The 11,391-nt window shown below is 37.2% G+C and overlaps 2 pseudogenes; both read left to right on the top strand.

Moving 5' to 3' along the window:
- Positions 1 to 603: 603 nt before the first annotated feature.
- On the top strand, positions 604 to 1,305 carry LOC118622871 (annotated as a pseudogene).
- Positions 1,306 to 6,617: 5,312 nt separating this feature from the next.
- On the top strand, positions 6,618 to 7,636 carry LOC118622450 (annotated as a pseudogene).
- Positions 7,637 to 11,391: the final 3,755 nt, after the last annotated feature.

Here is an 11,391-nt window from a genome sequence, read left to right as displayed (position 1 = left end):
ACCACTAAAATGGGGAGACAAAAAAAATAATAATAATCCCCAATGTAAAGAAAAGGAGGAATTGCCAGAATAACACCTAAACAAGATGGAAGTAAGCAAATTATCATAGAGTTCAGAATAATGGTTATAAAGATGCTCAAGGAACTTAGTGAAAACTGCAAGGGACTTGATGGGAACTACAAGGAACATAGTGGGAACAACAAAAAACTTAGTGGTAACTACATCAGCATGAAAAGAACATATAGCCCAGCTGGTGTGGCTCAGTGGATTGAGTGTTGTCCCATGGACTGAGAGGTGCCAGTTTGACTCCCCATCAGGGTACATGCCAGGGTTGAGGGCCCAATCCCCAGCGGGGGGAATTCAAGGGGCAGCCAATTGATGTATCTCTCTGACATCGACGTTTCTATCTCTCTCTCTCTTCCTCTCTCTCAAAAAAATCAATAAAAACATATTTTAAAAAGAAAAAGACATATAAGTTATGTATAGTAACCAGGCAGAAATGAAGAATAACATATCTGACATCAAGAATACACTCGAAAGGGAAATGAAAAGAAGGCGGCCGCAGTACACAGATGTGTGGACATGTTTGCTCTCCAGGTAAAGATGGCAGAGCACGTTTATAGCTTTTTGTTGACTATGTTCAGTCCATCTGGTAAACTTGTCCAGACTGAATATGTTTTGGCTGCTATAGCTGGAGGAGCCCCTTCAGTGGGAATTACAGCTGCAAATGGTGTGGCATTAGCAACAGAGAAGAAACAAAAATCCATTCTGTATGATGAACAAAGTGGACACAAAGTGGACCCAATTACCAAACATATGGGCTTGGTGCATAGTGGCATGGGCCCAGATTACAGAGTGCCTGTGCACAGTGCTAAAAAACTAGCCCAGCAATGTTATCTTCTTTGCCAAGAACCCATTCCCACAGCTCAGCTGGTACAGAGTAGCTTCTGTGATGCAAGAATATACCCAGTCTGGTGGTATTCATCCATTTGGAATTTCTTTACTAATTTGTGTTTGGAATGAGGGACGACGATATTTATTTTAGTCAGATCCATCAGGAGCTTACTTTGCCTAGAAAGCCACAGCAATGGGAAAGAACTATGTGAATGGGAGAACTTTTCTTGAGAAAAGATACAATGAAGATCTAGACTTTAAGATGCCGTTCATACAGCCATATTAACCCTAAAGGAAAGCTTTGAAGGGCAAATAACAGAAGATAACATAGAAGTTGGAATCTGCAATAGAACTGGATTTAAGAGGCTTACTCCAAATGAAGTTAAGGACTATTTGGCTGCCATAGCATAATAATGAAGTGACTGAAAAAAACTGGAATTTCAGATTATATCTATACTTATATAGGTTTAAAGTATGTTTTGTTTTGCAAACTTTCTGCATACTTATTTCTACATGATTTAATGAACCAGTGTCTTTAAAATGATACTTATAAATCATAATGAACTGTTAAATAAAAAAAAATACACTGGAAGGAATTAAAAGCAGGCTCACCCCTGCCAGTTTGGTTCAGCATTTAGAGCATCAACTTGCGGACCAGTGAGTCACAGGTTCGATTCTACTCATGGGCATGTACCTCAGTTGCAGTTGGGTCCCCAGCCCTGGTCTGGGTCATGTGGGAGGCAACCAGTCGATGTGTCCCTCTCACATTAATGTTTCTCTCTCTCTTCCTCCCTCCCACTCTATCTGAAGATAAATGGGAAAATATCCTCAGGTGAGAATTTTTTTAAATAGCAGACTCAATGAAGCAGAGGATCAAATAAGTAAATTAGAAGACAAGGTAGGGAAAAAAATAACACTCAATCAGAGCAGCAGAAAGAAAAAATCCTTTTAAAAAAGCATGAGGACAGTTTGAGGGAAATTTGGGACAATGTGAAACAATAATATCCACAACACAGGGGTACCAGAAGAAAAAAGTGAGCAAGGGATAGAGAAACTGAGGAAATAATGAAAGAATACATCCATAAACTGGTAAAAAAAAAAAAAAAAAAAAAAGGCCACACAAATTCAGGAAGCATAGAGGGTACCAATCAAGATGAAACCAAAGAGACCATTCCAAAACACATCATAATTAAAATGGCAAACATTAAAGACAAAGAGAGAAACTTAAGGGAAGCAATAGAGAGACAATCAGTGACCTACAAAGGATCTTTTCTAAGACTGTCAGCAGATTTCTCAACAGAAACACTACAGGCCAGAAGGAATGGTATGAAATATTGAAGGTAATAAAAAGCAAGCATCTAAAACCGAGACTACTCTATTTAACAAGGCTATCATTCAAAACTGAACATGAAATAAAGAGCAAAGTTTATCACCACTAAACCTGCAATGCAAGAAATGTTAAAAGGACTGCTCTAAGAAGTAGAAATAGAGAGAGGAATATAGCCATAATTAATAAAAATAGCAATAAATAAGTACCTGTTAATAATAACTGTACATGTAAATGGTTTAAATGCTCCAGCCAAAAGCCATAGGTAGCTGAATGGATAAAATATGAGTATCCCCCAAAAATGAAAACATAAAAGAAAGTGTAACTATAAAGCCAGTGTTTATTTTTAAAATAATTGCCTTTTCAATATGTATTAGAATCTATAGACACCCTGTATACATTTTTGGGGGAAACCCTGTACATGCTATCTAAAAGAGACCCACCTCAGAACAGAAGACTCACACATGATGAAAGTGAAGAGATGGAAAAAACTTTTTTCATGCAAATGAAAATGAAGAAAAGCAGGGGTAGTAATACTTATATCTGACAAAATAGACACCAAAGCAAAGGCCATAATAAGAGACAAAGAAAACTACTACATAATACTAAAAGGATCAATACAACAAGAAGATATAACATTGGTAAACATATATGCACCCAATATAAGAGCACCTAAATATATATATAAAGCTCTTGGAGGACTTTAAGGAAGATATAGACAGCAATACAGTCAGAGTAGGGGACTTTAATACCACATTGACATCACTGGATAGATCTTCCAGACAAAAAATCAACAAGAAAACAGAACTTAAATGACACACTAGATAAGATGGATTTAACTCACATTTACAGAACATTTCATTCCAAAGCAGCAGAATATACATTCTTCTCAAGTGCACACCAGATACTCTCAAAGATAGACCACATGTTAGGACACAAAATAAGTCTCTACAAGTTCAAGAAGATTGAAATCATATCAAGCATCTTCTCAGATTACAATGGCATGGTACTAGAAATCAACTACAATAAAAACACTCAAAAACATGCAAACACATGGATACTAAAGAGCATGTTATTAAAAAATGAATGAGTTACTAATGAAATCAAGGAAGAAATAAATGACTCCTATAAACAAATGAAAATGAACAATCAACAACCCGAAAATCTATGGGACACAGCGAAAGCAGTCTGAGAGACAAGTTCACAGAAATACAGGCCTACCTCAAACAAACAAACAAACAAAAATCAAGAGAAGTCTCTAATAAACTAACACTATAACTAAAAGAATTAGAAAGAGGACAACAAGAAAAGCCCAGACTAAGTAGAAGGAAGGAAATAATAAAGATCAGAGCAGAAAAAAATGACACAGAAACTGAAAAATAATCAGTAGAAGAGATCAATGAAGCCAAGAGCTGGTTCTTTGAAAAGAAAAACATGATTGATGAACCTTTAGCCAAACTCTTCAAGAAACAAGAGAGAGGACCCAAATAAATAAAATCAGAAATGAAAGAGGTGAAATAAAAACTAACACCACAGACATACAAAGGATTGTGAGAAAATCCTTTGAACAACTCTATGCTAACAACTTGGATAACCTGGGAGAAATGGACAAATTTCTAGAAACATACAATCTTCCCAAACTCAATCAGGAAGAAACGGAAAACCTGAGCAGACCAATAACAACTAATAAAATTGAAGCAATAAAAAAAAAAAAAAAAAAAAACTCTCAGCAATAAAATTCCTGGACAGGATGGTTTAACAGAGCAGCTTACCAAATATTCAAAGAAGAACTAACACCTATCCTCCTCAAAAAATTCAAAGGAAAGGAAGACTTCCAAGCTCTTTTTATGAGGCCAGCATTATCCTAATTCCAAAACCAGATAAAGACACTATAAAGAAAATCACAGGTCAATATCCCTGATGAACAAAAATCCTCAACAAAATATTAGCAAATAAGATCCAGCAATAAATTAAAAAGATCATACACAATGATCGAGTGGGATTTATTCCAGGGATGAAAGGCTGGTACAATATTCACAAATCAATAAATGTTATATATCACATTAACAAAATGAAGGATAAAATCACATGATTATATCAATAGATGCTGAAAAAGCATTTGACAAAATCCAGCACCTATTTTTATTAAAATGCTCAAAAAAACAGGAATAGACAGAGAATACCTCAAAATAATAAAAACCATATACGACAAACTTAAAGCCAACATCATACTAAATGGGCAAAAACTAAAAGTGTTTCCTTTAAGAACAGGAATATTGAGCATTTCTTCATATGTCTCTTAGCCATTTGTATGTCCTGTTTAGAGAGGTGTCTATTTAGTTCCTCTGCCCATTTTTTAATTGGGTTCTTTGTCTTCCTTTTGTTGAATTGTATGAGCATTCTATATATATTGGAAATTAACCCCTTATCTGATGTATCATTGGCAATTATGCTCTCCCATACAGTGGGTTGCCTTTCCATTTTGATGATTGTCTCTTTTGCTGTGCAGAAGCTTTTTAGTTTGATGTAATCCCATGTGTTCATTATCATCAGAGATGCAAATTAAAACAACAATGAGGTATCACCTCACACCTGTCAGAATGGCCGCCATCAACAAATCACCAAACAAGTATTGGCGAGGGTGTGGAGAAAAGGGGACTCTAGTACACTGCTGGTGGGAATGCAGACTGGTGCAGCCACTATGGAAAACAATATGGTGTTACCTCAAAAAATTAAAAATTGAACTGCCATTTGACCCAGTGATCCCACTTCTAGGAATATACCCTAAGAAGCCTGAAACACCAATCAGAAAGAATATATGTATGCCCGTGTTCATAGCAGCACTATTTACAATAGCTAGGATTTTGAAACAGCCCAAGTGTCCATCAGTAGATGAATGGATAAAAAAGCTGTGGTCCATATACACAATGGAGTACTACGCAGCTGTACGAAAGAAAGAGCTCTTATCCTTTGAGACGACATGGAGGGACCTGGAAAGTATTATCCTAAGCGAAACAAGCCAAGCAGAGAAAGACAAGTATCATATGATCTCACTTATTTGTGGAATATAATGAACATAACAGTCTGAGGAAAGGGGTAGTCCCAGAGACGTGGAAGTGGGGTTCAGACTGACAATCCCCAGAAGAGGGAGTGGTGGGGGAGAGATAAACCACAGAACTTATGCATGTATGCATGAACAACGAACATGAACAACAAAGCTGAGAACAGGGTGGGGAGGATGGGGGAGGGTGGAATCAGTGGGGGAAAAGGAGAAACATCTGTAACAAAAATAAATAAATTAATTATTAAAAAAAATACAACAGGAATATGACAAGATGTCCGCTTTCACCACTGTTATTCAACATAGCACTGGAAGTCCCAGCTACAGAGATCAGACATGAAGAAAAAATAAAAGGCATCCAAATTATAAAGGATAAAGTAAAACTGTCACTATCACAGATGATATGATATTGTATGTAGAAAATTGTATAGAATCCACCAAGAAACCACTAGAGTTAATAAATGAATTTGGCAAAGTAGCAGGATACAAAATTAACATCCTGAAACTGATGGCATGTTATATCTCAATAATGATCTCTCTGAAAAGGGAACTTAAAAAAATTTATTTTATCATTGCAACAAAAAAATAAGATACCTAGGAATAAACTTAATCAAGGAAACTATGGAACATTGAAAAAAGAAATAGAGGAAGACACAAACAAGTGGAAGCATATCCTATGTTCATGAATTGGAAGAATTAACATCATTAAAATGTTCATACTACCTAAAGCAATCTATAGATTCAATACAATCTCTATTAAAATAATAACAGCATATTTCACAGATCTAGAACAAATATTCTAAAAATTTATATAGAACCAAAAAAGACCCTCAATAGCCATAGCAATCTTGAGAATAAAGAACAAAGGTTTGACGGATCACCAGGTATCAAATTATATTGTAATCAAAACAGCCTGGTACTGGCACAAGAATAGGCACATTCATCAATGCAACAGAACAGAGACCCCAGAAATGGACTCAATCTATTACATTCAATTAATATTGGACAAGAAAGGCAAGCGTATGCAATGGAGTAAAGACTCTCCTCAATAAATGGTGTTGGGAAAATTGGACAGGTACATGCAAAAAAATGAAACTAGACCACCAACTTACACCATACACAAGAATAAGCTTAAAATTGGTAAAACACTTACTTCTAAGCTGTGAAACCATAAAAATCTTAGAAGAAAACACAGGCAGCAAAATGTTAGACATCTCAAGTAGCAGAATTTTCACAGATACATCTCGTAAAGCAAGAGAAACAAAGGAAAAAAATAAACAAATGGACTACATCAAACTAAAAAGTTTCTTCACAGCAAAAGAAATCATTAACAAAATGAAAAGGGATCCATCCCACTGTAATGAAGAACATATTTGCCAATGATACATCGAATAAAGGGTTAATTTCCAAACTATATAAATAACTCATACAACACAACAAAAGGAAGACAAGCAATCCAGTTAAAAAATGGGAAAAGGACTTTAATAGACACCCTCCAAAGAGGACATACAGATGGCCAAGAGAAATATGAAAAAGTGCTCAAAGCCACTAATCATCAGAGAGATTCAAATTAAAATGACAATGAGTTATCACCTCACACCTACCAGAATGACTAACATCAACAAATCATCAAACAAGTGCTGGTGAGGATGTGGAGAAAGGGGGACTCTACTACACTGCTGGTGGGAATGCAGACTGGTACAGCCTCTGTGGAAAACACTATGGTGTTTCCTCCAAAAATTAAAAATTGAATTGCTGACCTTGCAAGAGGTTGAGCCACTGGTACAGTGTCAGAAAGGCATTAGCTATACCAGCTGTATGAAGAGAGCAGTGACCTACAGATGAATGTGATGGCTGGCCAGAGAGATCTTCCACAGATGAAGGTAGGTAGTGGGAACCCAGAGCTCCCAGTACCACTCCCACAACCCGGCCTTGCCAGAGCTGGAGGAGGAAGCCCAATGGAGGAGGAGGGGGCCCAGTCAAGCAGAGACAGAGGGAGACCCAGGCCTTGCTAATCAGCCCATGTCCAGGGAGCAGCCAGGCCAGATCGCAGGCCCTGCCTTTGAGAGCGAGGATGAGGGTGTGGAATTTGATAACTGAGTGGAGGATGACTAGGACTGTCTGGAAGAGGAGCCTCCAAATGCTGCAGGCTACAGAGCATCAGTGGCCCTTGAAGAGGCTAACAAGGTGTTTCTAAGAACATCCAAAGCAGGAAAAGTAGCCCTGGGTGACAGTTTTCAGACACGTTATGACCATTCGATCAGTTGGCTTTTATCCAAGAGCTTTTTTCACTTACAGTTGTCAATCATCTGACTGAAGAACTTGGCAGTGATAAGATTATTGCTAGAGATTAGTTAAATGTAGTTAAAAGAGTAAAAAACCACTTGAGGTGAGACCCAACATTCCACTGTCTCTTGGGTTTATTCCAAATAGTCCCATGCCAATGAAAAACTTGATCTTCAACAACAAATAATTTTTGTTTTGTTTTGCAGAATAGAATAGGGCAGTGACTGCACAGTTGTGAAAAAAAAAAAAAAAAACTGTTAAAGAAAAACTCTTAGGACTGTTGAAACCTGTTTATCCTGAAACAACTCTGGCTTTGACTTTGTTATTGATCCAGATTATTTTCTTTGCATAGGGGAAAATTACTTCCATATTCACTGTAAGAAATGGGTATGCAAGAATAATTCCTGACCAAGACAAACTGCCAGTACAAGGGCCCACTGATACTGATTACATGAGAAAAACTAATATATCCACCTTAGGACATCAGATGTCTTTGAGTTATTTGGACAGAAAGTTTATTGAGAAAACTTTGAAGATTCCACTTTGTGATCTATCCAAGCTATAGTTATCAAAGGCTAAATTTTTATTGTATGATAAGTTGAATATTCTTAGTATCTCAAAAGTATAAGCAAACCCCAGAAGAAATATGTATTACATGTACTATATCTTAACTCTTTGCAAGGACATCTGAAATTTTATCTGTACATGTATCTTGATCATTTATAAAGCTACTGTGATCTGTAATTCCTTATTTTTATTTCAACTTATTGCTTACTTATTAGATGAACCATTAATAGTTATTAATCCTAAGAGAAGACAGTAAATAATTTTACGCAGAAGACTAATAAATCTTCAAAACTAGAACAAAAAATTGGTATTATTAATGGAAAAGTTTATTCCAACATTCTCCATTTAGTTTTTTTAAATTCTCAGTTATATAATATGGATATTAAATTTGTCTTCAGTAAAGATTAAGATTGGCAAATTTACTTCTATTGTTCCTTTTCTGTTTTTTGCTCATGTAGTTAATAATCTGTGCATTAATTTTTTTAAATTGTGCTTTAGTTCTTAGTGATGTAAAGGGAAAACCCAATAGTACCACAAATGTGAATGAACTTTATTATTTATCTTCCTATCTAAAATTCATTGTTTGTTCCCCATTATATAAAAAAATATAAACCCCTTAGCATAGAGCTCAAGGCCTTCTTGATATGCCTTCATTATAGTAGGTGATGTCTCCACTGGCATCAGTTAAAATAGGTTCAGCTACAATGTGAAGAGAATTCATAAGAAGATGAAGCTGGTGTCAAAACTCTACAATCATCAGAGACTCAGGTTTCTTCTAACTTGTTGCTCTATCCTCAACATCTGACTTCCATCTTGTGGCCAAGAGACTACTCTAGATCCTGCCATCATATTCACATTAAGGCAAGAAGGAGGAGGAAAAGTGGGGGAAAGGGCATATCCCTTCTCTGTTAGGACGCTTTCAGGAAGCTGTAAACATCACCTTTTGCTTACATCCCAACGTTCAGAACTTAGCCATATGCCACACTTAACTTCAAGGGAGCAAAGCAGTAGGGTTTTTATTCTAAATGGCTAATACAGCTAAATTTGGGGGCTTCTATTAATGAGGAAATAGAACTGATACTGTGTCGTTTTTGCCACATCATCTTCTTCCCTTCCTCCCCTCTTCCAAATGAGGGAATACTACTTTGATCCCAGAACACTTACAGGGTCATCTTGACTCTTGGGCGGTCACTGCACAGTATAAGGCCTTGTACATAGACGCATGGATGTAGACGTTTCTCAGATGCTCTGCTCCATTTCTTCCTTCCATGCCATTGAATCGGTCAATTGATAAAGGCTTTGTCTAAGGGATGACCCAAGCATCTTTGTCTCTGGTCCCTTTCTCTTCATTTACAAGTGTCTGAGCACTTTCATTGCTCCCCTGGCAGCAGTTGGCCGATGGCTTGCTTTGGGCACGCGTGGGACATGAATCACATGCTTCATTCTACTGTACCAGAAAGTTATGTCTTAAAGATTTAGGCTTGAGACTAGCCAATACTTAAATTAAAATGAATACATTGGCTTTAGTTTTAAAGAAAAAGTACTCAGAATTCAGAACCTCAAGAGAATGCTCCAGTGATAAAAGGTGGTAGATAAATTGTTTTACATAATAGAAGGAATGAAAGGGGCTGGCAGCTGTGAGGTGGAAGAATCAGAAGGGAGCCACTCCATCAGGACAGGCATGAAGAGACAAGAAGCCCCCGTGGGAATTGTAGGCTGTGTGCTATGCAAGTATATGATCAAGCTCCTCTTTTTTCTCTGCTATGAAATAGTCAGAAGACTTTACACTATTCACTAAAGGTTTGTATGAGTAGATTCTTGATAGGACTCAAAGAAGAGGAGATGAAGGTAACAATTTGTATTCTGCCACTTGCAAATTCACAAACCCAAGACAAATGTATTTGAAGTAACACATTTCAAACTGTAATACTAAAAAGAGGTTCCCATGTATGGCCCCACAAACAATACATAAAAGTGCCTGTTCCCCACACCTTTGCTATTAGTCATTTGAAAAATGCAAATTAACCCCTGGGTGATTTGGCTCAGCAGTTAGAGTGTCCGCCCTCGGACCAGAGAGTCCCGGGTTTGGTTCCCGCTAAGGGCACATACCTCGGTTGCAGTTTGTCCCCGGCCCTGTTTGGGGTAGCGGCCCTGGTTGGGGTAGTGTGGGTGGCAACCACTTGATGTGTCTCTGTCACGTCGATGTTTCTCTCTCTCTCTTCCTCCTTCTCTCCCTCCTGCTCTATCTGGAGATAAATGCAAAAATGTCTTCAGGTGAGGATAAAAAAAAAGAAAGAAAAATGCAAATTAAAATCACAATCAGATACTAGTATACATCTATTAGAATATCTAAAATTAGATAGGCTGACCATATTGAGTGTTTGTGAGAATGTGGGAAAACTGAAATTCTGATACATTGCTGATGGGAATGTAAAGTGGCTCAGCCACTTTAGAAAATATTTAACAGCTCTGGCTGGTTTGGCTCAGCGATTGGAGCGTCGTCCTGCGGTCTGGAGAGACCCGGGTTCGGTTCCCGCTGGGTGCGCTGCCTCGGTTGCAGTTTGTCTCCGGCCTGGGTTGGGTCGTGCGGGTGGCAGCCCCTCGATGTGTTCCTTTCATGTTGGTGTTTCTCTCTCTCTCAAAAAAAAAAAAAAAATATTTAAAAACTCTTAAAAGGTTAAACATACACCATTCCACTACTAGGATTTTACTTAAGAGAAAAAGAGCATAATGTCCATACAAAAACTTATACACAAAGATTCGTAGCAGCTCTAAGTTGAGAAAAAATTGAGTTGAGAGAGAGAAACAGAGAAAAAGCTTGTTAGATGTTAAATTCAGACAGACCTTGATTTGAAATCCAGTTCACCTTGAATAAGTCACTTAACCTCCTTAAGTTCAAGTTTCTCATTCATAAAATGAAGACAATAATACAGTTCTGATCTTATGGGGTGGTTGTGATGATTAAATTAGGTTATATGTAAGGGCTTAGCACAGTGCCTTATGCATAATATGCATACAGTAAATTATTATCATTATGATTAATTGTTCCTGGTATCTGGTACATTGTAAGTATTCAATAAATGTTATTGTTGCCATGATTCCACACATCAAATCATTGTCCATGTTCATGTCTTATCACTAATTTATATTCTAAAGTTAAATAAGTTCACGGCAAAGGAGAGGCCCTGAGACAGTAGTTTGGGGGACAATGTTAAAAACATCATCATTTCATCTACAAATAGCTGTGACATGAAAT

Source organism: Molossus molossus, unplaced genomic scaffold (genome assembly GCF_014108415.1).
Source record: "Molossus molossus isolate mMolMol1 unplaced genomic scaffold, mMolMol1.p scaffold_m16_p_9, whole genome shotgun sequence".
NCBI lineage: Eukaryota > Metazoa > Chordata > Mammalia > Chiroptera > Molossidae > Molossus > Molossus molossus.
Note: the sequence above shows the minus strand (reverse complement) of the source record. Positions and strands in the feature narration are given on the sequence as shown.